This window comes from Notolepis coatsorum (genome assembly GCF_963971535.1).
Source record: "Notolepis coatsorum genome assembly, chromosome: 6".
Taxonomy (NCBI): Eukaryota; Metazoa; Chordata; class Actinopteri; order Aulopiformes; family Paralepididae; genus Notolepis; species Notolepis coatsorum.
The window spans coordinates 14,342,183-14,368,265 of NC_140170.1; the positions used below are offsets into that span (position 1 = coordinate 14,342,183).

Sequence of the window (26,083 nt, forward strand, 5' to 3'; positions counted from 1 at the left end):
TCTCAACATGTTAGCTAGTGTAGCTCAGGTTACCTTGTTGTCTCTCAGCATGTTAGCTAGTGTAGCTCAGGTTACCTTGTTGTCTCTCATCATGTTAGCTAGTGTAGCTCAGGTTACCTTGTTGTCTCTCAGCATGTTAGCTAGTGTAGCTCAGGTTACCTTGTTGTCTCTCAACATGTTAGCTAGTGTAGCTCAGGTTACCTTGTTGTCTATCAGCATGTTAGCTAGTGTAGCTCAGGTTACCTTGTTGTCTCTCAGCATGTTAGCTAGTGTAGCTCAGGTTACCTTGTTGTCTCTCATCATGTTAGCTAGTGTAGCTCAGGTTACCTTGTTGTCTCTCAGCATGTTAGCTAGTGTAGCTCAGGTTACCTTGTTGTCTCTCATCATGTTAGCTAGTGTAGCTCAGGTTACCTTGTTGACTCTCATCATGTTAGCTAGTGTAGCTCAGGTTACCTTGTTGTCTCTCAGCATGTTAGCTAGTGTAGCTCAGGTTACCTTGTTGTCTCTCATCATGTTAGCTAGTGTAGCTCAGGTTACCTTGTTGTCTCTCATCATGTTAGCTAGTGTAGCTCAGGTTACCTTGTTGTCTCTCATCATGTTAGCTAGTGTAGCTCAGGTTACCTTGTTGTCTCTCATCATGTTAGCTAGTGTAGCTCAGGTTACCTTGTTGTCTCTCAGCATGTTAGCTAGTGTAGCTCAGGTTACCTTGTTGTCTCTCAGCATGTTAGCTAGTGTAGCTCAGGTTATCTTGTTGTCTCTCATCATGTTAGCTAGTGTAGCTCAGGTTACCTTGTTGTCTCTCAGCATGTTAGCTAGTGTAGCTCAGATTACCTTGTTGTCTCTCAGCATGTTAGCTAGTGTAGCTCAGGTTACCTTGTTGTCTCTCAGCATGTTAGCTAGTGTAGCTCAGGTTACCTTGTTGTCTCTCATCATGTTAGCTAGTGTAGCTCAGGTTACCTTGTTGTCTCTCAGCATGTTAGCTAGTGTAGCTCAGGTTACCTTGTTGTCTCTCAGCATGTTAGCTAGTGTAGCTCAGGTTACCTTGTTGTCTCTCAGCATGTTAGCTAGTGTAGCTCAGGTTACCTTGTTGTCTCTCAGCATGTTAGCTAGTGTAGCTCAGGTTACCTTGTTGTCTCTCAGCATGTTAGCTAGTGTAGCTCAGGTTACCTTGTTGTCTCTCAGCATGTTAGCTAGTGTAGCTCAGGTTACCTTGTTGTCTCAGCATGTTAGCTAGTGTAGCTCAGGTTACCTTGTTGTCTCTCAGCATGTTAGCTAGTGTAGCTCAGGTTACCTTGTTGTCTCATCATGTTAGCTAGTGTAGCTCAGGTTACCTTGTTGTCTCTCATCATGTTAGCTAGTGTAGCTCAGGTTACCTTGTTGTCTCTCAGCATGTTAGCTAGTGTAGCTCAGGTTACCTTGTTGTCTCTCAGCATGTTAGCTAGTGTAGCTCAGGTTACCTTGTTGTCTCATCATGTTAGCTAGTGTAGCTCAGGTTACCTTGTTGTCTCTCATCATGTTAGCTAGTGTAGCTCAGGTTACCTTGTTGTCTCATCATGTTAGCTAGTGTAGCTCAGGTTACCTTGTTGTCTCAGCATGTTAGCTAGTGTAGCTCAGGTTACCTTGTTGTCTCTCATCATGTTAGCTAGTGTAGCTCAGGTTACCTTGTTGTCTCTCAACATGTTAGCTAGTGTAGCTCAGGTTACCTTGTTGTCTCTCAGCATGTTAGCTAGTGTAGCTCAGGTTACCTTGTTGTCTCTCAGCATGTTAGCTAGTGTAGCTCAGGTTACCTTGTTGTCTCTCAGCATGTTAGCTAGTGTAGCTCAGGTTACCTTGTTGTCTCTCATCATGTTAGCTAGTGTAGCTCAGGTTACCTTGTTGTCTCTCATCATGTTAGCTAGTGTAGCTCAGGTTACCTTGTTGTCTCTCATCATGTTAGTTAGTGTAGCTCAGGTTACCTTGTTGTCTCTCATCATGTTAGCTAGTGTAGCTCAGGTTACCTTGTTGTCTCTCAGCATGTTAGCTAGTGTAGCTCAGGTTACCTTGTTGTCTCTCAGCATGTTAGCTAGTGTAGCTCAGGTTACCTTGTTGTCTCTCATCATGTTAGCTAGTGTAGCTCAGGTTACCTTGTTGTCTCTCAGCATGTTAGCTAGTGTAGCTCAGGTTACCTTGTTGTCTCTCAGCATGTTAGCTAGTGTAGCTCAGGTTACCTTGTTGTCTCTCAGCATGTTAGCTAGTGTAGCTCAGGTTACCTTGTTGTCTCTCATCATGTTAGCTAGTGTAGCTCAGGTTACCTTGTTGTCTTTCAGCATGTTAGCTAGTGTAGCTCAGGTTACCTTGTTGTCTCTCAGCATGTTAGCTAGTGTAGCTCAGGTTACCTTGTTGTCTCTCAGCATGTTAGCTAGTGTAGCTCAGGTTACCTTGTTGTCTCTCAGCATGTTAGCTAGTGTAGCTCAGGTTACCTTATTGTCTCTCAGCATGTTAGCTAGTGTAGCTCAGGTTACCTTGTTGTCTCTCAGCATGTTAGCTAGTGTAGCTCAGGTTACCTTGTTGTCTCTCATCATGTTAGCTAGTGTAGCTCAGGTTACCTTGTTGTCTCTCAACATGTTAGCTAGTGTAGCTCAGGTTACCTTGTTGTCTCTCATCATGTTAGCTAGTGTAGCTCAGGTTACCTTGTTGTCTCTCATCATGTTAGCTAGTGTAGCTCAGGTTACCTTGTTGTCTCTCAGCATGTTAGCTAGTGTAGCTCAGGTTACCTTGTTGTCTCTCAGCATGTTAGCTAGTGTAGCTCAGGTTACATTGTTGTCTCTCAGCATGTTAGCTAGTGTAGCTCAGGTTACCTTGTTGTCTCTCAGCATGTTAGCTAGTGTAGCTCAGGTTACCTTGTTGTCTCAGCATGTTAGCTAGTGTAGCTCAGGTTACCTTGTTGTCTCTCAGCATGTTAGCTAGTGTAGCTCAGGTTACCTTGTTGTCTCATCATGTTAGCTAGTGTAGCTCAGGTTACCTTGTTGTCTCTCAGCATGTTAGCTAGTGTAGCTCAGGTTACCTTGTTGTCTCTCAGCATGTTAGCTAGTGTAGCTCAGGTTACCTTGTTGTCTCTCATCATGTTAGCTAGTGTAGCTCAGGTTACCTTGTTGTCTCTCAGCATGTTAGCTAGTGTAGCTCAGGTTACCTTGTTGTCTCTCAGCATGTTAACTAGTGTAGCTCAGGTTACATTGTTGTCTCTCATCATGTTAGCTAGTGTAGCTCAGGTTACCTTGTTGTCTCTCATCATGTTAGCTAGTGTAGCTCAGGTTACCTTGTTGTCTCTCAGCATGTTAGCTAGTGTAGCTCAGGTTACCTTGTTGTCTCTCAGCATGTTAGCTAGTGTAGCTCAGGTTACCTTGTTGTCTCTCATCATGTTAGCTAGTGTAGCTCAGGTTACCTTGTTGTCTCATCATGTTAGCTAGTGTAGCTCAGGTTACCTTGTTGTCTCAGCATGTTAGCTAGTGTAGCTCAGGTTACCTTGTTGTCTCTCATCATGTTAGCTAGTGTAGCTCAGGTTACCTTGTTGTCTCTCAACATGTTAGCTAGTGTAGCTCAGGTTACCTTGTTGTCTCTCAGCATGTTAGCTAGTGTAGCTCAGGTTACCTTGTTGTCTCTCATCATGTTAGCTAGTCTAGCTCAGGTTACCTTGTTGTCTCTCAGCATGTTAGCTAGTGTAGCTCAGGTTACCTTGTTGTCTCTCATCATGTTAGCTAGTGTAGCTCAGGTTACCTTGTTGTCTCTCATCATGTTAGCTAGTGTAGCTCAGGTTACCTTGTTGTCTCTCAGCATGTTAGCTAGTGTAGCTCAGGTTACCTTGTTGTCTCTCATCATGTTAGCTAGTGTAGCTCAGGTTACCTTGTTTTCTCTCAGCATGTTAGCTAGTGTAGCTCAGTTACCTTGTTGTCTCTCATCATGTTAGCTAGTGTAGCTCAGGTTACCTTGTTGTCTCTCAGCATGTTAGCTAGTGTAGCTCAGGTTACCTTGTTGTCTCTCAGCATGTTATCTAGTGTAGCTCAGGTTACCTTGTTGTCTCTCTTCATGTTAGCTAGTGTAGCTCAGGTTACCTTGTTGTCTCTCAGCATGTTAGCTAGTGTAGCTCAGGTTACCTTGTTGTCTCTCAGCATGTTAGCTAGTGTAGCTCAGGTTACCTTGTTGTCTCTCATCATGTTAGCTAGTGTAGCTCAGGTTACCTTGTTGTCTCTCAGCATGTTAGCTAGTGTAGCTCAGGTTACCTTGTTGTCTCTCATCATGTTAGCTAGTGTAGCTCAGGTTACCTTGTTGTCTCTCAGCATGTTAGCTAGTGTAGCTCAGGTTACCTTGTTGTCTCTCAGCATGTTAGCTAGTGTAGCTCAGGTTACCTTGTTGTCTCTCAGCATGTTAGCTAGTGTAGCTCAGGTTACCTTGTTGTCTCTCAGCATGTTAGCTAGTGTAGCTCAGGTTACCCTGTTGTCTCTCATCATGTTAGCTAGTGTAGCTCAGTTACCTTGTTGTCTCTCATCATGTTAGCTAGTGTAGCTCAGGTTACCTTGTTGTCTCTCATCATGTTAGCTAGTGTAGCTCAGGTTACCTTGTTGTCTCATCATGTTAGCTAGTGTAGCTCAGGTTACCTTGTTGTCTCTCATCATGTTAGCTAGTGTAGCTCAGGTTACCTTGTTGTCTCATCATGTTAGCTAGTGTAGCTCAGGTTACCTTGTTGTCTCTCAGCATGTTAGCTAGTGTAGCTCAGGTTACCTTGTTGTCTCTCATCATGTTAGCTAGTGTAGCTCAGGTTACCTTGTTGTCTCTCAACATGTTAGCTAGTGTAGCTCAGGTTACCTTGTTGTCTCTCATCATGTTAGCTAGTGTAGCTCAGGTTACCTTGTTGTCTCTCATCATGTTAGCTAGTGTAGCTCAGGTTACCTTGTTGTCTCTCAGCATGTTAGCTAGTGTAGCTCAGGTTACCTTGTTGTCTCTCAGCATGTTAGCTAGTGTAGCTCAGGTTACATTGTTGTCTCTCAGCATGTTAGCTAGTGTAGCTCAGGTTACCTTGTTGTCTCTCAGCATGTTATCTAGTGTAGCTCAGGTTACCTTGTTGTCTCAGCATGTTAGCTAGTGTAGCTCAGGTTACCTTGTTGTCTCTCAGCATGTTAGCTAGTGTAGCTCAGGTTACCTTGTTGTCTCATCATGTTAGCTAGTGTAGCTCAGGTTACCTTGTTGTCTCTCAGCATGTTAGCTAGTGTAGCTCAGGTTACCTTGTTGTCTCTCAGCATGTTAGCTAGTGTAGCTCAGGTTACCTTGTTGTCTCTCATCATGTTAGCTAGTGTAGCTCAGGTTACCTTGTTGTCTCTCAGCATGTTAGCTAGTGTAGCTCAGGTTACCTTGTTGTCTCTCAGCATGTTAACTAGTGTAGCTCAGGTTACATTGTTGTCTCTCATCATGTTAGCTAGTGTAGCTCAGGTTACCTTGTTGTCTCTCATCATGTTAGCTAGTGTAGCTCAGGTTACCTTGTTGTCTCTCAGCATGTTAGCTAGTGTAGCTCAGGTTACCTTGTTGTCTCTCAGCATGTTAGCTAGTGTAGCTCAGGTTACCTTGTTGTCTCTCATCATGTTAGCTAGTGTAGCTCAGGTTACCTTGTTGTCTCATCATGTTAGCTAGTGTAGCTCAGGTTACCTTGTTGTCTCAGCATGTTAGCTAGTGTAGCTCAGGTTACCTTGTTGTCTCTCATCATGTTAGCTAGTGTAGCTCAGGTTACCTTGTTGTCTCTCAACATGTTAGCTAGTGTAGCTCAGGTTACCTTGTTGTCTCTCAGCATGTTAGCTAGTGTAGCTCAGGTTACCTTGTTGTCTCTCATCATGTTAGCTAGTCTAGCTCAGGTTACCTTGTTGTCTCTCAGCATGTTAGCTAGTGTAGCTCAGGTTACCTTGTTGTCTCTCATCATGTTAGCTAGTGTAGCTCAGGTTACCTTGTTGTCTCTCATCATGTTAGCTAGTGTAGCTCAGGTTACCTTGTTGTCTCTCAGCATGTTAGCTAGTGTAGCTCAGGTTACCTTGTTGTCTCTCATCATGTTAGCTAGTGTAGCTCAGGTTACCTTGTTTTCTCTCAGCATGTTAGCTAGTGTAGCTCAGTTACCTTGTTGTCTCTCATCATGTTAGCTAGTGTAGCTCAGGTTACCTTGTTGTCTCTCAGCATGTTAGCTAGTGTAGCTCAGGTTACCTTGTTGTCTCTCAGCATGTTATCTAGTGTAGCTCAGGTTACCTTGTTGTCTCTCTTCATGTTAGCTAGTGTAGCTCAGGTTACCTTGTTGTCTCTCAGCATGTTAGCTAGTGTAGCTCAGGTTACCTTGTTGTCTCTCAGCATGTTAGCTAGTGTAGCTCAGGTTACCTTGTTGTCTCTCATCATGTTAGCTAGTGTAGCTCAGGTTACCTTGTTGTCTCTCAGCATGTTAGCTAGTGTAGCTCAGGTTACCTTGTTGTCTCTCATCATGTTAGCTAGTGTAGCTCAGGTTACCTTGTTGTCTCTCAGCATGTTAGCTAGTGTAGCTCAGGTTACCTTGTTGTCTCTCAGCATGTTAGCTAGTGTAGCTCAGGTTACCTTGTTGTCTCTCAGCATGTTAGCTAGTGTAGCTCAGGTTACCTTGTTGTCTCTCAGCATGTTAGCTAGTGTAGCTCAGGTTACCTTGTTGTCTCTCATCATGTTAGCTAGTGTAGCTCAGTTACCTTGTTGTCTCTCATCATGTTAGCTAGTGTAGCTCAGGTTACCTTGTTGTCTCTCATCATGTTAGCTAGTGTAGCTCAGGTTACCTTGTTGTCTCATCATGTTAGCTAGTGTAGCTCAGGTTACCTTGTTGTCTCTCATCATGTTAGCTAGTGTAGCTCAGGTTACCTTGTTGTCTCATCATGTTAGCTAGTGTAGCTCAGGTTACCTTGTTGTCTCTCACCATGTTAGCTAGTGTAGCTCAGGTTACCTTGTTGTCTCAGCATGTTAGCTAGTGTAGCTCAGGTTACCTTGTTGTCTCTCAGCATGTTAGCTAGTGTAGCTCAGGTTACCTGGTTGTCTCTCAACATGTTAGCTAGTGTAGCTCAGGTTACCTTGTTGTCTCATCATGTTAGCTAGTGTAGCTCAGGTTACCTTGTTGTCTCTCAGCATGTTAGCTAGTGTAGCTCAGGTTACATTGTTGTCTCTCATCATGTTAGCTAGTGTAGCTCAGGTTACCTTGTTGTCTCTCATCATGTTAGCTAGTGTAGCTCAGGTTACATTGTTGTCTCTCATCATGTTAGCTAGTGTAGCTCAGGTTACCTTGTTGTCTCTCATCATGTTAGCTAGTGTAGCTCAGGTTACCTTGTTGTCTCTCATCATGTTAGCTAGTGTAGCTCAGGTTACCTTGTTGTCTCATCATGTTAGCTAGTGTAGCTCAGGTTACCTTGTTGTCTCTCAGCATGTTAGCTAGTGTAGCTCAGGTTACATTGTTGTCTCTCATCATGTTAGCTATAGTGTAGCTCAGGTTACCTTGTTGTCTCTCAGCATGTTAGCTAGTGTAGCTCAGGTTACCTTGTTGTCTCTCATCATGTTAGCTAGTGTAGCTCAGGTTACCTTGTTGTCTCTCAGCATGTTAGCTAGTCTAGCTCAGGTTACCTTGTTGTCTCTCAGCATGTTAGCTAGTGTAGCTCAGGTTACCTTGTTGTCTCTCAGCATGTTAGCTAGTGTAGCTCAGGTTACCCTGTTGTCTCTCAGCATGTTAGCTAGTGTAGCTCAGGTTACCTTGTTGTCTCTCATCATGTTAGCTAGTGTAGCTCAGGTTACCTTGTTGTCTCTCAGCATGTTAGCTAGTGTAGCTCAGGTTACCTTGTTGTCTCTCAACATGTTTGCTAGTGTAGCTCAGGTTACCTTGTTGTTTCTCAGCATGTTAGCTAGTGTAGCTCAGGTTACCTTGTTGTCTCATCATGTTAGCTAGTGTAGCTCAGGTTACCTTGTTGTCTCTCAGCATGTTAGCTAGTGTAGCTCAGGTTACCTTGTTGTCTCTCAGCATGTTAGCTAGTGTAGCTCAGGTTACCTTGTTGTCTCTCATCATGTTAGCTAGTGTAGCTCAGGTTACCTTGTTGTCTCTCAGCATGTTAGCTAGTGTAGCTCAGGTTACATTGTTGTCTCTCAGCATGTTAGCTAGTGTAGCTCAGGTTACCTTGTTGTCTCTCAGCATGTTAACTAGTGTAGCTCAGGTTACCTTGTTGTCTCTCAGCATGTTAGCTAGTGTAGCTCAGGTTACCTTGTTGTCTCTCAGCATGTTAGCTAGTGTAGCTCAGGTTACCTTGTTGTCTCTCAGCATGTTAACTAGTGTAGCTCAGGTTACCTCGTTGTCTCTCAGCATGTTAGCTAGTGTAGCTCAGGTTACCTTGTTGTCTCTCAACATGTTAGCTAGTGTAGCTCAGGTTACCTTGTTGTCTCTCAGCATGTTAGCTAGTGTAGCTCAGGTTACCTTGTTGTCTCTCAGCATGTTAGCTAGTGTAGCTCAGGTTACCTTGTTGTCTCTCAGCATGTTAGCTAGTGTAGCTCAGGTTACCTTGTTGTCTCTCATCATGTTAGCTAGTGTAGCTCAGGTTACCTTGTTGTCTCTCAGCATGTTAGCTAGTGTAGCTCAGGTTACCTTGTTGTCTCTCATCATGTTAGCTAGTGTAGCTCAGGTTACCTTGTTGTCTCTCATCATGTTAGCTAGTGTAGCTCAGGTTACCTTGTTGTCTCTCAGCATGTTAGCTAGTGTAGCTCAGGTTACCTTGTTGTCTCTCATCATGTTAGCTAGTGTAGCTCAGGTTACCTTGTTGTCTCTCATCATGTTAGCTAGTGTAGCTCAGGTTACCTTGTTGTCTCTCAGCATTTTAGCTAGTGTAGCTCAGGTTACCTTGTTGTCTCTCAGCATGTTAGCTAGTGTAGCTCAGGTTACCTTGTTGTCTCTCATCATGTTAGCTAGTGTAGCTCAGGTTACCTTGTTGTCTCTCAGCATGTTAGCTAGTGTAGCTCAGGTTACCTTGTTGTCTCATCATGTTAGCTAGTGTAGCTCAGGTTACCTTGTTGTCTCTCAGCATGTTAGCTAGTGTAGCTCAGGTTACCTTGTTGTCTCTCAGCATGTTAGCTAGTGTAGCTCAGGTTACCTTGTTGTCTCAGCATGTTAGCTAGTGTAGCTCAGGTTACCTTGTTGTCTCTCAGCATGTTAGCTAGTGTAGCTCAGGTTACCTTGTTGTCTCATCATGTTAGCTAGTGTAGCTCAGGTTACCTTGTTGTCTCTCAGCATGTTAGCTAGTGTAGCTCAGGTTACCTTGTTGTCTCAGCATGTTAGCTAGTGTAGCTCAGGTTACCTTGTTGTCTCTCATCATGTTAGCTAGTGTAGCTCAGGTTACCTTGTTGTCTCATCATGTTAGCTAGTGTAGCTCAGGTTACCTTGTTGTCTCTCAGCATGTTAGCTAGTGTAGCTCAGGTTACCTTGTTGTCTCTCAGCATGTTAGCTAGTGTAGCTCAGGTTACCTTGTTGTCTCTCATCATGTTAGCTAGTGTAGCTCAGGTTACCTTGTTGTCTCATCATGTTAGCTAGTGTAGCTCAGGTTACCTTGTTGTCTCTCAGCATGTTAGCTAGTGTAGCTCAGGTTACCTTGTTGTCTCTCAGCATGTTAGCTAGTGTAGCTCAGGTTACCTTGTTGTCTCACAGCATGTTAGCTAGTGTAGCTCAGGTTACCTTGTTGTCTCTCAGCATGTTAGCTAGTGTAGCTCAGGTTACCTTGTTGTCTCTCATCATGTTAGCTAGTGTAGCTCAGGTTACCTTGTTGTCTCTCAGCATGTTAGCTAGTGTAGCTCAGGTTACCTTGTTGTCTCATCATGTTAGCTAGTGTAGCTCAGGTTACCTTGTTGTCTCTCATCATGTTAGCTAGTGTAGCTCAGGTTACCTTGTTGTCTCTCAGCATGTTAGCTAGTGTAGCTCAGGTTACCTTGTTGTCTCTCAGCATGTTAGCTAGTGTAGCTCAGGTTACCTTGTTGTCTCTCAGCATGTTAGCTAGTGTAGCTCAGGTTACCTTGTTGTCTCTCAGCATGTTAGCTAGTGTAGCTCAGGTTACCTTGTTGTCTCTCAGCATGTTAGCTAGTGTAGCTCAGGTTACCTTGTTGTCTCTCAGCATGTTAGCTAGTGTAGCTCAGGTTACATTGTTGTCTCTCAGCATGTTAGCTAGTGTAGCTCAGGTTACCTTGTTGTCTCTCAGCATGTTAGCTAGTGTAGCTCAGGTTACCTTGTTGTCTCTCAGCATGTTAGCTAGTGTAGCTCAGGTTACCTTGTTGTCTCTCATCATGTTAGCTAGTGTAGCTCAGGTTACCTTGTTGTCTCTCAGCATGTTAGCTAGTGTAGCTCAGGTTACCTTGTTGTTTCATCATGTTAGCTAGTGTAGCTCAGGTTACCTTGTTGTCTCTCATCATGTTAGCTAGTGTAGCTCAGGTTACCTTGTTGTCTCTCATCATGTTAGCTAGTGTAGCTCAGGTTACCTTGTTGTCTCTCATCATGTTAGCTAGTGTAGCTCAGGTTACCTTGTTGTCTCTCATCATGTTAGCTAGTGTAGCTCAGGTTACCTTGTTGTCTCTCAGCATGTTAGCTAGTGTAGCTCAGGTTACCTTGTTGTCTCTCATCATGTTAGCTAGTGTAGCTCAGGTTACCTTGTTGTCTCTCATCATGTTAGCTAGTGTAGCTCAGGTTACCTTGTTGTCTCTCAGCATGTTAGCTAGTGTAGCTCAGGTTACCTTGTTGTCTCTCAGCATGTTAGCTAGTGTAGCTCAGGTTACCTTGTTGTCTCTCATCATGTTAGCTAGTGTAGCTCAGGTTACCTTGTTGTCTCTCAGCATGTTAGCTAGTGTAGCTCAGGTTACCTTGTTGTCTCATCATGTTAGCTAGTGTAGCTCAGGTTACCTTGTTGTCTCTCAGCATGTTAGCTAGTGTAGCTCAGGTTACCTTGTTGTCTCTCAGCATGTTAGCTAGTGTAGCTCAGGTTACCTTGTTGTCTCAGCATGTTAGCTAGTGTAGCTCAGGTTACCTTGTTGTCTCTCAGCATGTTAGCTAGTGTAGCTCAGGTTACCTTGTTGTCTCATCATGTTAGCTAGTGTAGCTCAGGTTACCTTGTTGTCTCTCAGCATGTTAGCTAGTGTAGCTCAGGTTACCTTGTTGTCTCAGCATGTTAGCTAGTGTAGCTCAGGTTACCTTGTTGTCTCTCATCATGTTAGCTAGTGTAGCTCAGGTTACCTTGTTGTCTCATCATGTTAGCTAGTGTAGCTCAGGTTACCTTGTTGTCTCTCAGCATGTTAGCTAGTGTAGCTCAGGTTACCTTGTTGTCTCTCAGCATGTTAGCTAGTGTAGCTCAGGTTACCTTGTTGTCTCTCATCATGTTAGCTAGTGTAGCTCAGGTTACCTTGTTGTCTCATCATGTTAGCTAGTGTAGCTCAGGTTACCTTGTTGTCTCTCAGCATGTTAGCTAGTGTAGCTCAGGTTACCTTGTTGTCTCTCAGCATGTTAGCTAGTGTAGCTCAGGTTACCTTGTTGTCTCTCAGCATGTTAGCTAGTGTAGCTCAGGTTACATTGTTGTCTCTCAGCATGTTAGCTAGTGTAGCTCAGGTTACCTTGTTGTCTCTCAGCATGTTAGCTAGTGTAGCTCAGGTTACCTTGTTGTCTCTCAGCATGTTAGCTAGTGTAGCTCAGGTTACCTTGTTGTCTCTCAGCATGGTAGCTAGTGTAGCTCAGGTTACCTTGTTGTCTCTCAGCATGTTAGCTAGTGTAGCTCAGGTTACCTTGTTGTCTCATCATGTTAGCTAGTGTAGCTCAGGTTACCTTGTTGTCTCTCAGCATGTTAGCTAGTGTAGCTCAGGTTACCTTGTTGTCTCTCATCATGTTAGCTAGTGTAGCTCAGGTTACCTTGTTGTCTCTCATCATGTTAGCTAGTGTAGCTCAGGTTACCTTGTTGTCTCTCAGCATGTTAGCTAGTGTAGCTCAGGTTACCTTGTTGTCTCATCATGTTAGCTAGTGTAGCTCAGGTTACATTGTTGTCTCTCTTCATGTTAGCTAGTGTAGCTCAGGTTACCTTGTTGTCTCTCAGCATGTTAGCTAGTGTAGCTCAGGTTACCTTGTTGTCTCTCTTCATGTTAGCTAGTGTAGCTCAGGTTACCTTGTTGTCTCTCAGCATGTTAGCTAGTGTAGCTCAGGTTACCTTGTTGTCTCTCAGCATGTTAGCTAGTGTAGCTCAGGTTACCTTGTTGTCTCTCAGCATGTTAGCTAGTGTAGCTCAGGTTACCTTGTTGTCTCTCATCATGTTAGTTAGTGTAGCTCAGGTTACCTTGTTGTCTCATCATGTTAGCTAGTGTAGCTCAGGTTACCTTGTTGTCTCTCGTAATGTTAGCTAGTGTAGCTCAGGTTACCTTGTTGTCTCATCATGTTAGCTAGTGTAGCTCAGGTTACCTTGTTGTCTCTCAGCATGTTAGCTAGTGTAGCTCAGGTTACCTTGTTGTCTCTCATCATGTTAGCTAGTGTAGCTCAGGTTGCCTTGTTGTCTTTCATCATGTTAGCTAGTGTAGCTCAGGTTACCTTGTTGTCTCTCATCATGTTAGCTAGTGTAGCTCAGGTTACCTTGTTGTCTCTCATCATGTTAGCTAGTGTAGCTCAGGTTACCTTGTTGTCTCTCATCATGTTAGCTAGTGTAGCTCAGGTTACCTTGTTGTCTCTCAGCATGTTAGCTAGTGTAGCTCAGGTTACCTTGTTGTCTCTCAGCATGTTAGCTAGTGTAGCTCAGGTTACCTTGTTGTCTTTCATCATGTTAGCTAGTGTAGCTCAGGTTACCTTGTTGTCTCTCAGCATGTTAGCTAGTGTAGCTCAGGTTACCTTGTTGTCTCTCATCATGTTAGCTAGTGTAGCTCAGGTTACCTTGTTGTCTCTCAGCATGTTAGCTAGTGTAGCTCAGGTTACCTTGTTGTCTCTCAGCATGTTAGCTAGTGTAGCTCAGGTTACCTTGTTGTCTCTCAGCATGTTAGCTAGTGTAGCTCAGGTCACCTTGTTGTCTCTCAGCATGTTAGCTAGTGTAGCTCAGGTTACCTTGTTGTTTCATCATGTTAGCTAGTGTAGCTCAGGTTACCTTGTTGTCTCTCAGCATGTTAGCTAGTGTAGCTCAGGTTACCTTGTTGTCTCTCATCATGTTAGCTAGTGTAGCTCAGGTTACCTTGTTGTCTCTCAGCATGTTAGCTAGTGTAGCTCAGGTTACCTTGTTGTTTCATCATGTTAGCTAGTGTAGCTCAGGTTACCCTGTTGTCTCTCAGCATGTTAGCTAGTGTAGCTCAGGTTACCTTGTTGTCTCTCATCATGTTAGCTAGTGTAGCTCAGGTTACCTTGTTGTCTCTCATCATGTTAGCTAGTGTAGCTCAGGTTACCTTGTTGTCTCTCATGTTAGCTAGTGTAGCTCAGGTTACCTTGTTGTCTCTCATGTTAGCTAGTGTAGCTCAGGTTACCTTGTTGTCTCATCATGTTAGCTAGTGTAGCTCAGGTTACCTTGTTGTCTCTCATCATGTTAGCTAGTGTAGCTCAGGTTACCTTGTTGTCTCTCAACATGTTTGCTAGTGTAGCTCAGGTTACCTTGTTGTCTCTCAGCATGTTAGCTAGTGTAGCTCAGGTTACCTTGTTGTCTCATCATGTTAGCTAGTGTAGCTCAGGTTACCTTGTTGTCTCTCATCATGTTAGCTAGTGTAGCTCAGGTTACCTTGTTGTCTCTCAGCATGTTAGCTAGTGTAGCTCAGGTTACCTTGTTGTCTCTCAGCATGTTAGCTAGTGTAGCTCAGGTTACCTTGTTGTCTCTCAGCATGTTAGCTAGTGTAGCTCAGGTTACCTTGTTGTCTCTCAGCATGTTAGCTAGTGTAGCTCAGGTTACCTTGTTGTCTCTCAGCATGTTAGCTAGTGTAGCTCAGGTTACCTTGTTGTCTCTCAGCATGTTAGCTAGTGTAGCTCAGGTTACCTTGTTGTCTCTCAGCATGTTAGCTAGTGTAGCTCAGGTTACCTTGTTGTCTCTCAGCATGTTAGCTAGTGTAGCTCAGGTTACCTTGTTGTCTCTCAGCATGTTAGCTAGTGTAGCTCAGGTTACCTTGTTGTCTCTCATCATGTTAGCTAGTGTAGCTCAGGTTACCTTGTTGTCTCTCAGCATGTTAGCTAGTGTAGCTCAGGTTACCTTGTTGTTTCATCATGTTAGCTAGTGTAGCTCAGGTTACCTTGTTGTCTCTCATCATGTTAGCTAGTGTAGCTCAGGTTACCTTGTTGTCTCTCATCATGTTAGCTAGTGTAGCTCAGGTTACCTTGTTGTCTCTCATCATGTTAGCTAGTGTAGCTCAGGTTACCTTGTTGTCTCTCAGCATGTTAGCTAGTGTAGCTCAGGTTACCTTGTTGTCTCTCATCATGTTAGCTAGTGTAGCTCAGGTTACCTTGTTGTCTCTCATCATGTTAGCTAGTGTAGCTCAGGTTACCTTGTTGTCTCTCAGCATGTTAGCTAGTGTAGCTCAGGTTACCTTGTTGTCTCTCAGCATGTTAGCTAGTGTAGCTCAGGTTACCTTGTTGTCTCTCATCATGTTAGCTAGTGTAGCTCAGGTTACCTTGTTGTCTCTCAGCATGTTAGCTAGTGTAGCTCAGGTACCTTGTTGTCTCATCATGTTAGCTAGTGTAGCTCAGGTTACCTTGTTGTCTCTCAGCATGTTAGCTAGTGTAGCTCAGGTTACCTTGTTGTCTCTCAGCATGTTAGCTAGTGTAGCTCAGGTTACCTTGTTGTCTCAGCATGTTAGCTAGTGTAGCTCAGGTTACCTTGTTGTCTCTCAGCATGTTAGCTAGTGTAGCTCAGGTTACCTTGTTGTCTCATCATGTTAGCTAGTGTAGCTCAGGTTACCTTGTTGTCTCTCAGCATGTTAGCTAGTGTAGCTCAGGTTACCTTGTTGTCTCAGCATGTTAGCTAGTGTAGCTCAGGTTACCTTGTTGTCTCTCATCATGTTAGGTAGTGTAGCTCAGGTTACCTTGTTGTCTCATCATGTTAGCTAGTGTAGCTCAGGTTACCTTGTTGTCTCTCAGCATGTTAGCTAGTGTAGCTCAGGTTACCTTGTTGTCTCTCAGCATGTTAGCTAGTGTAGCTCAGGTTACCTTGTTGTCTCTCATCATGTTAGCTAGTGTAGCTCAGGTTACCTTGTTGTCTCATCATGTTAGCTAGTGTAGCTCAGGTTACCTTGTTGTCTCTCAGCATGTTAGCTAGTGTAGCTCAGGTTACCTTGTTGTCTCTCAGCATGTTAGCTAGTGTAGCTCAGGTTACCTTGTTGTCTCTCAGCATGTTAGCTAGTGTAGCTCAGGTTACCTTGTTGTCTCTCAGCATGTTAGCTAGTGTAGCTCAGGTTACCTTGTTGTCTCTCAGCATGTTAGCTAGTGTAGCTCAGGTTACCTTGTTGTCTCTCAGCATGTTAGCTAGTGTAGCTCAGGTTACCTTGTTGTCTCTCAGCATGGTAGCTAGTGTAGCTCAGGTTACCTTGTTGTCTCTCAGCATGTTAGCTAGTGTAGCTCAGGTTACCTTGTTGTCTCATCATGTTAGCTAGTGTAGCTCAGGTTACCTTGTTGTCTCTCAGCATGTTAGCTAGTGTAGCTCAGGTTACCTTGTTGTCTCTCATCATGTTAGCTAGTGTAGCTCAGGTTACCTTGTTGTCTCTCATCATGTTAGCTAGTGTAGCTCAGGTTACCTTGTTGTCTCTCAGCATGTTAGCTAGTGTAGCTCAGGTTACCTTGTTGTCTCATCATGTTAGCTAGTGTAGCTCAGGTTACATTGTTGTCTCTCTTCATGTTAGCTAGTGTAGCTCAGGTTACCTTGTTGTCTCTCAGCATGTTAGCTAGTGTAGCTCAGGTTACCTTGTTGTCTCTCTTCATGTTAGCTAGTGTAGCTCAGGTTACCTTGTTGTCTCTCAGCATGTTAGCTAGTGTAGCTCAGGTTACCTTGTTGTCTCTCAGCATGTTAGCTAGTGTAGCTCAGGTTACCTTGTTGTCTCTCAGCATGTTAGCTAGTGTAGCTCAGGTTACCTTGTTGTCTCTCATCATGTTAGTTAGTGTAGCTCAGGTTACCTTGTTGTCTCATCATGTTAGCTAGTGTAGCTCAGGTTACCTTGTTGTCTCTCGTAATGTTAGCTAGTGTAGCTCAGGTTACCTTGTTGTCTCATCATGTTAGCTAGTGTAGCTCAGGTTACCTTGTTGTCTCTCAGCATGTTAGCTAGTGTAGCTCAGGTTACCTTGTTGTCTCTCATCATGTTAGCTAGTGTAGCTCAGGTTGCCTTGTTGTCTTTCATCATGTTAGCTAGTGTAGCTCAGGTTACCTTGTTGTCTCTCATCATGTTAGCTAGTGTAGCTCAGGTTACCTTGTTGTCTCTCATCATGTTAGCTAGTGTAGCTCAGGTTACCTTGTTGTCTCTCATCATGTTAGCTAGTGTAGCTCAGGTTACCTTGTTGTCTCTCAGCATGTTAGCTAGTGTAGCTCAGGTTACCTTGTTGTCTCTCAGCATGTTAGCTAGTGTAGCTCAGGTTACCTTGTTGTCTTTCATCATGTTAGCTAGTGTAGCTCAGGTTACCTTGTTGTCTCTCAGCATGTTAGCTAGTGTAGCTCAGGTTACCTTGTTGTCTCTCATCATGTTAGCTAGTGTAGCTCAGGTTACCTTGTTGTCTCTCAGCATGTTAGCTAGTGTAGCTCAGGTTACCTTGTTGTCTCTCAGCATGTTAGCTAGTGTAGCTCAGGTTACCTTGTTGTCTCTCAGCATGTTAGCTAGTGTAGCTCAGGTCACCTTGTTGTCTCTCAGCATGTTAGCTAGTGTAGCTCAGGTTACCTTGTTGTTTCATCATGTTAGCTAGTGTAGCTCAGGTTACCTTGTTGTCTCTCAGCATGTTAGCTAGTGTAGCTCAGGTTACCTTGTTGTCTCTCATCATGTTAGCTAGTGTAGCTCAGGTTACCTTGTTGTCTCTCAGCATGTTAGCTAGTGTAGCTCAGGTTACCTTGTTGTTTCATCATGTTAGCTAGTGTAGCTCAGGTTACCCTGTTGTCTCTCAGCATGTTAGCTAGTGTAGCTCAGGTTACCTTGTTGTCTCTCATCATGTTAGCTAGTGTAGCTCAGGTTACCTTGTTGTCTCTCATCATGTTAGCTAGTGTAGCTCAGGTTACCTTGTTGTCTCTCATGTTAGCTAGTGTAGCTCAGGTTACCTTGTTGTCTCTCATGTTAGCTAGTGTAGCTCAGGTTACCTTGTTGTCTCATCATGTTAGCTAGTGTAGCTCAGGTTACCTTGTTGTCTCTCATCATGTTAGCTAGTGTAGCTCAGGTTACCTTGTTGTCTCTCAACATGTTTGCTAGTGTAGCTCAGGTTACCTTGTTGTCTCTCAGCATGTTAGCTAGTGTAGCTCAGGTTACCTTGTTGTCTCTCATCATGTTAGCTAGTGTAGCTCAGGTTACCTTGTTGTCTCTCAGCATGTTAGCTAGTGTAGCTCAGGTTGCCTTGTTGTCTCTCAGCATGTTAGCTAGTGTAGCTCAGGTTACCTTGTTGTCTCTCATCATGTTAGCTAGTGTAGCTCAGGTTACCTTGTTGTCTCTCAGCATGTTAGCTAGTGTAGCTCAGGTTACCTTGTTGTCTCTCAGCATGTTAGCTAGTGTAGCTCAGGTTACCTTGATGTCTCTCAGCATGTTAGCTAGTGTAGCTCAGGTTACCTTGTTGTCTCTCAGCATGTTAGCTAGTGTAGCTCAGGTTACCTTATTGTCTCTCAGTGTAACTGAGGGGTACAATTCCCTGACTGTATGGTTAGATATGATACTTACTACCACTACCTCTTGTACTTTAGACTCTGGCCACCCAGTACTAGGTATAAATAATTATGATAAACACTCCCACCTGATGAAACGGATCCAACACAAATGTACCAAGTCGAAAGTCTGCGTTTAATAATAATACATAGCAAAAGGTATGTACAACGATCACTTAATTACATTTATGATTTGAAATAGTATGCACTTTTATGGCAAATGAGTATTCGTAGGTAAATCAATATCGAATGTCCAATCTCTGATTGCGCAGGAAGCAAATATACAACCTGGAATATTTAGGGAACAATAGCAATGATACTTGAATGATTATATAGCTGCATACACTAGGGGAAGGTTCCGACTGCTTGTAGGACAGCTGGAGGGGGGGGGGGGGTAGAGTCTGGCTGTATCCCGTCTGGCCGAGGGTATCCTGGGAGAGCCCACAGTCGTGCGACCCGGTGCCCAGCGATCCTCGATCCACAGATGAAAGCAGTTGGACTCTCTGTGGCCGGCGTCCTCCGGTCCACGATGGAGAGACGTGAGGCGACCTCGTCGTGTAGAGCGTCTTCTCACCTGTCGTCCTCTCCGGGGGGGGTATTTCCAACACACCGCAGTGTTGGCCTTTATCCATAGAATAATCAAAGTACTCAAAGCATAATCCAAGCCGGGGAAGGCTAGCCGTCGTCGGTAGAATAATCCAATATACAGGTCCACTCGCTCTTTGGCCTGGAGCTCCTCGGGTGCAGCTTCACGTGGGGTCAACCACCCTGGATAAGCGTCCAGCTGATGCCCGAAACGATGGGGGTGCTGATTACTATAGAACTCTTACCGCACGAGGCACTACATATGAATAGACTATTATTAGCTTAATAGAATATGTCCAACTCGACGATATAGTGCCAAATATGACTATTCAAATATTAATATACACGATGTCTCAATGCCGATACTGGGCCGAATTGGCCTTACTGCCCACACGTGGTTCGCGGGGAGGCTTTTGCGTCTGTCACTCTGTTGGAGGGTAAGGAACTGGACTAAAAAGAAAGCTCTACTTTAATAGCGCAGTATATATACGCACTATGAACAAATAGTACCATTAGTGGTGCGGTAGACATATTCCTACGCGGAACTAGGACTTGTCCATACATGTTGAGCGGTACGATTGAACCTGGTCTGAGGGGTATGGCGACCTGGCACCAAGGTCTCGTCCAATGGTAGAATGGAGACTATTATGGGATGTTCAGTAGACTAGAAGGGATATTCAATGCATATTGTACAAGGAATATACAAGGGATATCAGGGGATATACAAATACAATTAAATATATATATATAAATAAATATATATATTCGGTTTAATCTGATCCTTCAGAACACTCAGCATGTTAGCTAGTGTAGCTCAGGTTACCTTGTTGTCTCTCAGCATGTTAGCTAGTGTAGCTCAGGTTACCTTGTTGTCTCTCAGCATGTTAGCTAGTGTAGCTCAGGTTACCTTGTTGTCTCTCAGCATGTTAGCTAGTGTAGCTCAGGTTACCTTGTTGTCTCTCAGCATGTTAGCTAGTGTAGCTCAGGTTACCTTGTTGTCTCTCAGCATGTTAGCTAGTGTAGCTCAGGTTACCTTGTTGTCTCTCATGATGTTAGCTAGTGTAGCTCAGGTTACCTTGTTGTCTCATCATGTTAGCTAGTGTAGCTCAGGTTACCTTGTTGTCTCTCAGCATGTTAGCTAGTGTAGCTCAGGTTACCTTGTTGTCTCTCAGCATGTTAGCTAGTGTAGCTCAGGTTACCTTGTTGTCTCTCAGCATGTTAGCTAGTGTAGCTCAGGTTACCTTGTTGTCTCTCAGCATGTTAGCTAGTGTAGCTCAGGTTACCTTGTTGTCTCTCAGCATGTTAGCTAGTGTAGCTCAGGTTACCTTGTTGTTTCTCATCATGTTAGCTAGTGTAGCTCAGGTTACCTTGTTGTCTCTCATCATGTTAGCTAGTGTAGCTCAGGTTACCTTGTTGTCTCTCAGCATGTTAGCTAGTGTAACTCAAGTTACCTTGTTGTCTCTCATGTTAGCTAGTGTAGCTCAGGTTACCTTGTTGTCTCATCATGTTAGCTAGTGTAGCTCAGGTTACCTTGTTGTCTCTCAGCATGTTAGCTAGTGTAGCTCAGGTTACCTTGTTGTCTCTCAGCATGTTAGCTAGTGTAGCTCAGGTTACCTTGTTGTCTCATCATGTTAGCTAGTGTAGCTCAGGTTACCTTGTTGTTTCTCATCATGTTAGCTAGTGTAGCTCAGGTTACCTTGTTGTCTCTCAGCATGTTAGCTAGTGTAGCTCAGGTTACCTTGTTGTCTCTCATCATGTTAGCTAGTGTAGCTCAGGTTACCTTGTTGTCTCTCAGCATGTTAGCTAGTGTAGCTCAGGTTACCTTGTTGTCTCTCATGTTAGCTAGTGTAGCTCAGGTTACCTTGTTGTCTCTCATCATGTTAGCTAGTGTAGCTCAGGTTACCTTGTTGTCTCTCATCATGTTAGCTAGTGTAGCTCAGGTTACCTTGTTGTCTCATCATGTTAGCTAGTGTAGCTCAGGTTACCTTGTTGTCTCTCAGCATGTTAGCTAGTGTAGCTCAGGTTACCTTGTTGTCTCTCATCATGTTAGCTAGTGTAGCTCAGGTTACCTTGTTGTCTCATCATGTTAGCTAGTGTAGCTCAGGTTACCTTGTTGTCTCTCATCATGTTAGCTAGTGTAGCTCAGGTTACCTTGTTGTCTCTCATCATGTTAGCTAGTGTAGCTCAGGTTACCTTGTTGTCTCTCAGCATGTTAGCTAGTGTAGCTCAGGTTACCTTGTTGTCTCTCATCATGTTAGCTAGTGTAGCTCAGGTTACCTTGTTGTCTCTCAGCATGTTAGCTAGTGTAGCTCAGGTTACCTTGTTGTCTCTCAGCATGTTAGCTAGTGTAGCTCAGGTTACCTTGTTGTCTCTCATCATGTTAGCTAGTGTAGCTCAGGTTACCTTGTTGTCTCTCAGCATGTTAGCTAGTGTAGCTCAGGTTACCTTGTTGTCTCATCATGTTAGCTAGTGTAGCTCAGGTTACCTTGTTGTCTCTCAGCATGTTAGCTAGTGTAGCTCAGGTTACCTTGTTGTCTCTCATCATGTTAGCTAGTGTAGCTCAGGTTACCTTGTTGTCTCTCAGCATGTTAGCTAGTGTAGCTCAGGTTACCTTGTTGTCTCTCATCATGTTAGCTAGTGTAGCTCAGGTTACCTTGTTGTCTCATCATGTTAGCTAGTGTAGCTCAGGTTACCTTGTTGTCTCTCAGCATGTTAGCTAGTGTAGCTCAGGTTACCTTGTTGTCTCTCAACATGTTAGCTAGTGTAGCTCAGGTTACCTTGTTGTCTCTCAGCATGTTAGCTAGTGTAGCTCAGGTTACCTTGTTGTCTCAGCATGTTAGCTAGTGTAGCTCAGGTTACCTTGTTGTCTCATCATGTTAGCTAGTGTAGCTCAGGTTACCTTGTTGTCTCATCATGTTAGCTAGTGTAGCTCAGGTTACCTTGTTGTCTCAGCATGTTAGCTAGTGTAGCTCAGGTTACCTTGTTGTCTCTCAGCATGTTAGCTAGTGTAGCTCAGGTTACCTTGTTGTCTCTCAACATGTTAGCTAGTGTAGCTCAGGTTACCTTGTTGTCTCTCATCATGTTAGCTAGTGTAGCTCAGGTTACCTTGTTGTCTCTCAGCATGTTAGCTAGTGTAGCTCAGGTTACCTTGTTGTCTCTCAGCATGTTAGCTAGTGTAGCTCAGGTTACCTTGTTGTCTCTCATCATGTTAGCTAGTCTAGCTCAGGTTACCTTGTTGTCTCTCAGCATGTTAGCTAGTGTAGCTCAGGTTACCTTGTTGTCTCTCAGCATGTTAGCTAGTGTAGCTCAGGTTACCTTGTTGTCTCTCAGCATGTTAGCTAGTGTAGCTCAGGTTACCTTGTTGTCTCTCATCATGTTAGCTAGTGTAGCTCAGGTTACCTTGTTGTCTCTCAGCATGTTAGCTAGTGTAGCTCAGGTTACCTTGTTGTCTCTCATCATGTTAGCTAGTGTAGCTCAGGTTACCTTGTTGTCTCATCATGTTAGCTAGTGTAGCTCAGGTTACCTTGTTGTCTCTCATCATGTTAGCTAGTGTAGCTCAGGTTACCTTGTTGTCTCTCAGCATGTTAGCTAGTGTAGCTCAGGTTACCTTGTTGTCTGTCAGCATGTTAGCTAGTGTAGCTCAGGTTACCTTGTTGTCTCATCATGTTAGCTAGTGTAGCTCAGGTTACCTTGTTGTCTCTCATCATGTTAGCTAGTGTAGCTCAGGTTACCTTGTTGTCTCTCAGCATGTTAGCTAGTGTAGCTCAGGTTACCTTGTTGTCTCTCAGCATGTTAGCTAGTGTAGCTCAGGTTACCTTGTTGTCTCATCATGTTAGCTAGTGTAGCTCAGGTTACCTTGTTGTCTCTCATCATGTTAGCTAGTGTAGCTCAGGTTACCTTGTTGTCTCTCAACATGTTAGCTAGTGTAGCTCAGGTTACCTTGTTGTCTCTCAGCATGTTAGCTAGTGTAGCTCAGGTTACCTTGTTGTCTCTCATCATGTTAGCTAGTGTAGCTCAGGTTACCTTGTTGTCTCTCAGCATGTTAGCTAGTGTAGCTCAGGTTACCTTGTTGTCTCTCATCATGTTAGCTAGTGTAGCTCAGGTTACCTTGTTGTCTCTCAGCATGTTAGCTAGTGTAGCTCAGGTTACCTTGTTGTCTCTCAGCATGTTAGCTAGTGTAGCTCAGGTTACCTTGTTGTCTCTCAGCATGTTAGCTAGTGTAGCTCAGGTTACCTTGTTGTCACTCATCATGTTAGCTAGTGTAGCTCAGGTTACCTTGTTGTCTCATCATGTTAGCTAGTGTAACTCAGGTTAGCTTGTTGTCTCTCAGCATGTTAGCTAGTGTAGCTCAGGTTACCTTGTTGTCTCATCATGTTAGCTAGTGTAGCTCAGGTTACCTTGTTGTCTCTCATCATGTTAGCTAGTGTAGCTCAGGTTACCTTGTTGTCTCATCATGTTAGCTAGTGTAGCTCAGGTTACCTTGTTGTCTCTCAGCATGTTAGCTAGTGTAGCTCAGGTTACCTTGTTGTCTCTCAGCATGTTAGCTAGTGTAGCTCAGGTTACCTTGTTGTCTCTCATCATGTTAGCTAGTGTAGCTCAGGTTACCTTGTTGTCTCTCATCATGTTAGCTAGTGTAGCTCAGGTTACCTTGTTGTCTCTCAACATGTTAGCTAGTGTAGCTCAGGTTACCTTGTTGTCTCTCAGCATGTTAGCTAGTGTAGCTCAGGTTACCTTGTTGTCTCAGCATGTTAGCTAGTGTAGCTCAGGTTACCTTGTTGTCTCTCATCATGTTAGCTAGTGTAGCTCAGGTTACCTTGTTGTCTCTCATCATGTTAGCTAGTGTAGCTCAGGTTACCTTGTTGTCTCATCATGTTAGCTAGTGTAGCTCAGGTTACCTTGTTGTCTCATCATGTTAGCTAGTGTAGCTCAGGTTACCTTGTTATCTCTCATCATGTTAGCTAGTGTAGCTCAGGTTACCTTGTTGTCTCTCATCATGTTAGCTAGTGTAGCTCAGGTTACCTTGTTGTCTCTCAGCATGTTAGCTAGTGTAGCTCAGGTTACCTTGTTGTCTCTCAACATGTTAGCTAGTGTAGCTCAGGTTACCTTGTTGTCTCTCAGCATGTTAGCTAGTGTAGCTCAGGTTACCTTGTTGTCTCAGCATGTTAGCTAGTGTAGCTCAGGTTACCTTGTTGTCTCATCATGTTAGCTAGTGTAGCTCAGGTTACCTTGTTGTCTCATCATGTTAGCTAGTGTAGCTCAGGTTACCTTGTTGTCTCAGCATGTTAGCTAGTGTAGCTCAGGTTACCTTGTTGTCTCTCAGCATGTTAGCTAGTGTAGCTCAGGTTACCTTGTTGTCTCTCAACATGTTAGCTAGTGTAGCTCAGGTTACCTTGTTGTCTCTCATCATGTTAGCTAGTGTAGCTCAGGTTACCTTGTTGTCTCTCAGCATGTTAGCTAGTGTAGCTCAGGTTACCTTGTTGTCTCTCAGCATGTTAGCTAGTGTAGCTCAGGTTACCTTGTTGTCTCTCATCATGTTAGCTAGTCTAGCTCAGGTTACCTTGTTGTCTCTCAGCATGTTAGCTAGTGTAGCTCAGGTTACCTTGTTGTCTCTCAGCATGTTAGCTAGTGTAGCTCAGGTTACCTTGTTGTCTCTCAGCATGTTAGCTAGTGTAGCTCAGGTTACCTTGTTGTCTCTCATCATGTTAGCTAGTGTAGCTCAGGTTACCTTGTTGTCTCTCAGCATGTTAGCTAGTGTAGCTCAGGTTACCTTGTTGTCTCTCATCATGTTAGCTAGTGTAGCTCAGGTTACCTTGTTGTCTCATCATGTTAGCTAGTGTAGCTCAGGTTACATTGTTGTCTCTCATCATGTTAGCTAGTGTAGCTCAGGTTACCTTGTTGTCTCTCAGCATGTTAGCTAGTGTAGCTCAGGTTACCTTGTTGTCTGTCAGCATGTTAGCTAGTGTAGCTCAGGTTACCTTGTTGTCTCATCATGTTAGCTAGTGTAGCTCAGGTTACCTTGTTGTCTCTCATCATGTTAGCTAGTGTAGCTCAGGTTACCTTGTTGTCTCTCAGCATGTTAGCTAGTGTAGCTCAGGTTACCTTGTTGTCTCTCAGCATGTTAGCTAGTGTAGCTCAGGTTACCTTGTTGTCTCATCATGTTAGCTAGTGTAGCTCAGGTTACCTTGTTGTCTCTCATCATGTTAGCTAGTGTAGCTCAGGTTACCTTGTTGTCTCTCAACATGTTAGCTAGTGTAGCTCAGGTTACCTTGTTGTCTCTCAGCATGTTAGCTAGTGTAGCTCAGGTTACCTTGTTGTCTCTCATCATGTTAGCTAGTGTAGCTCAGGTTACCTTGTTGTCTCTCAGCATGTTAGCTAGTGTAGCTCAGGTTACCTTGTTGTCTCTCATCATGTTAGCTAGTGTAGCTCAGGTTACCTTGTTGTCTCTCAGCATGTTAGCTAGTGTAGCTCAGGTTACCTTGTTGTCTCTCAGCATGTTAGCTAGTGTAGCTCAGGTTACCTTGTTGTCTCTCAGCATGTTAGCTAGTGTAGCTCAGGTTACCTTGTTGTCACTCATCATGTTAGCTAGTGTAGCTCAGGTTACCTTGTTGTCTCATCATGTTAGCTAGTGTAACTCAGGTTAGCTTGTTGTCTCTCAGCATGTTAGCTAGTGTAGCTCAGGTTACCTTGTTGTCTCATCATGTTAGCTAGTGTAGCTCAGGTTACCTTGTTGTCTCTCATCATGTTAGCTAGTGTAGCTCAGGTTACCTTGTTGTCTCATCATGTTAGCTAGTGTAGCTCAGGTTACCTTGTTGTCTCTCAGCATGTTAGCTAGTGTAGCTCAGGTTACCTTGTTGTCTCTCAGCATGTTAGCTAGTGTAGCTCAGGTTACCTTGTTGTCTCTCATCATGTTAGCTAGTGTAGCTCAGGTTACCTTGTTGTCTCTCATCATGTTAGCTAGTGTAGCTCAGGTTACCTTGTTGTCTCTCAACATGTTAGCTAGTGTAGCTCAGGTTACCTTGTTGTCTCTCATCATGTTAGCTAGTGTAGCTCAGGTTACCTTGTTGTCTCTCAGCATGTTAGCTAGTGTAGCTCAGGTTACCTTGTTGTCTCAGCATGTTAGCTAGTGTAGCTCAGGTTACCTTGTTGTCTCTCATCATGTTAGCTAGTGTAGCTCAGGTTACCTTGTTGTCTCTCATCATGTTAGCTAGTGTAGCTCAGGTTACCTTGTTGTCTCATCATGTTAGCTAGTGTAGCTCAGGTTACCTTGTTGTCTCATCATGTTAGCTAGTGTAGCTCAGGTTACCTTGTTATCTCTCATCATGTTAGCTAGTGTAGCTCAGGTTACCTTGTTGTCTCTCATCATGTTAGCTAGTGTAGCTCAGGTTACCTTGTTGTCTCTCATCATGTTAGCTAGTGTAGCTCAGGTTACCTTGTTGTCTCTCATCATGTTAGCTAGTGTAGCTCAGGTTACCTTGTTGTCTCTCATCATGTTAGCTAGTGTAGCTCAGGTTACCTTGTTGTCTCTCATCATGTTAGCTAGTGTAGCTCAGGTTACCTTGTTGTCTCTCAGCATGTTAGCTAGTGTAGCTCAGGTTACCTTGTTGTCTCTCATCATGTTAGCTAGTGTAGCTCAGGTTAGCTTGTTGTCTCTC

The 26,083-nt window shown here is 43.9% G+C and overlaps 1 protein-coding gene across 1 annotated transcript in view; it reads left to right on the forward strand.

The window, feature by feature from the left end:
* LOC311229384 (uncharacterized protein) overlaps positions 1–26,083 on the forward strand; it is a gene marked incomplete at its 5' end in the record, with an annotated part of 210,927 nt that overhangs the window by 36,254 nt on the left and 148,590 nt on the right. The window lies entirely within an intron of this gene.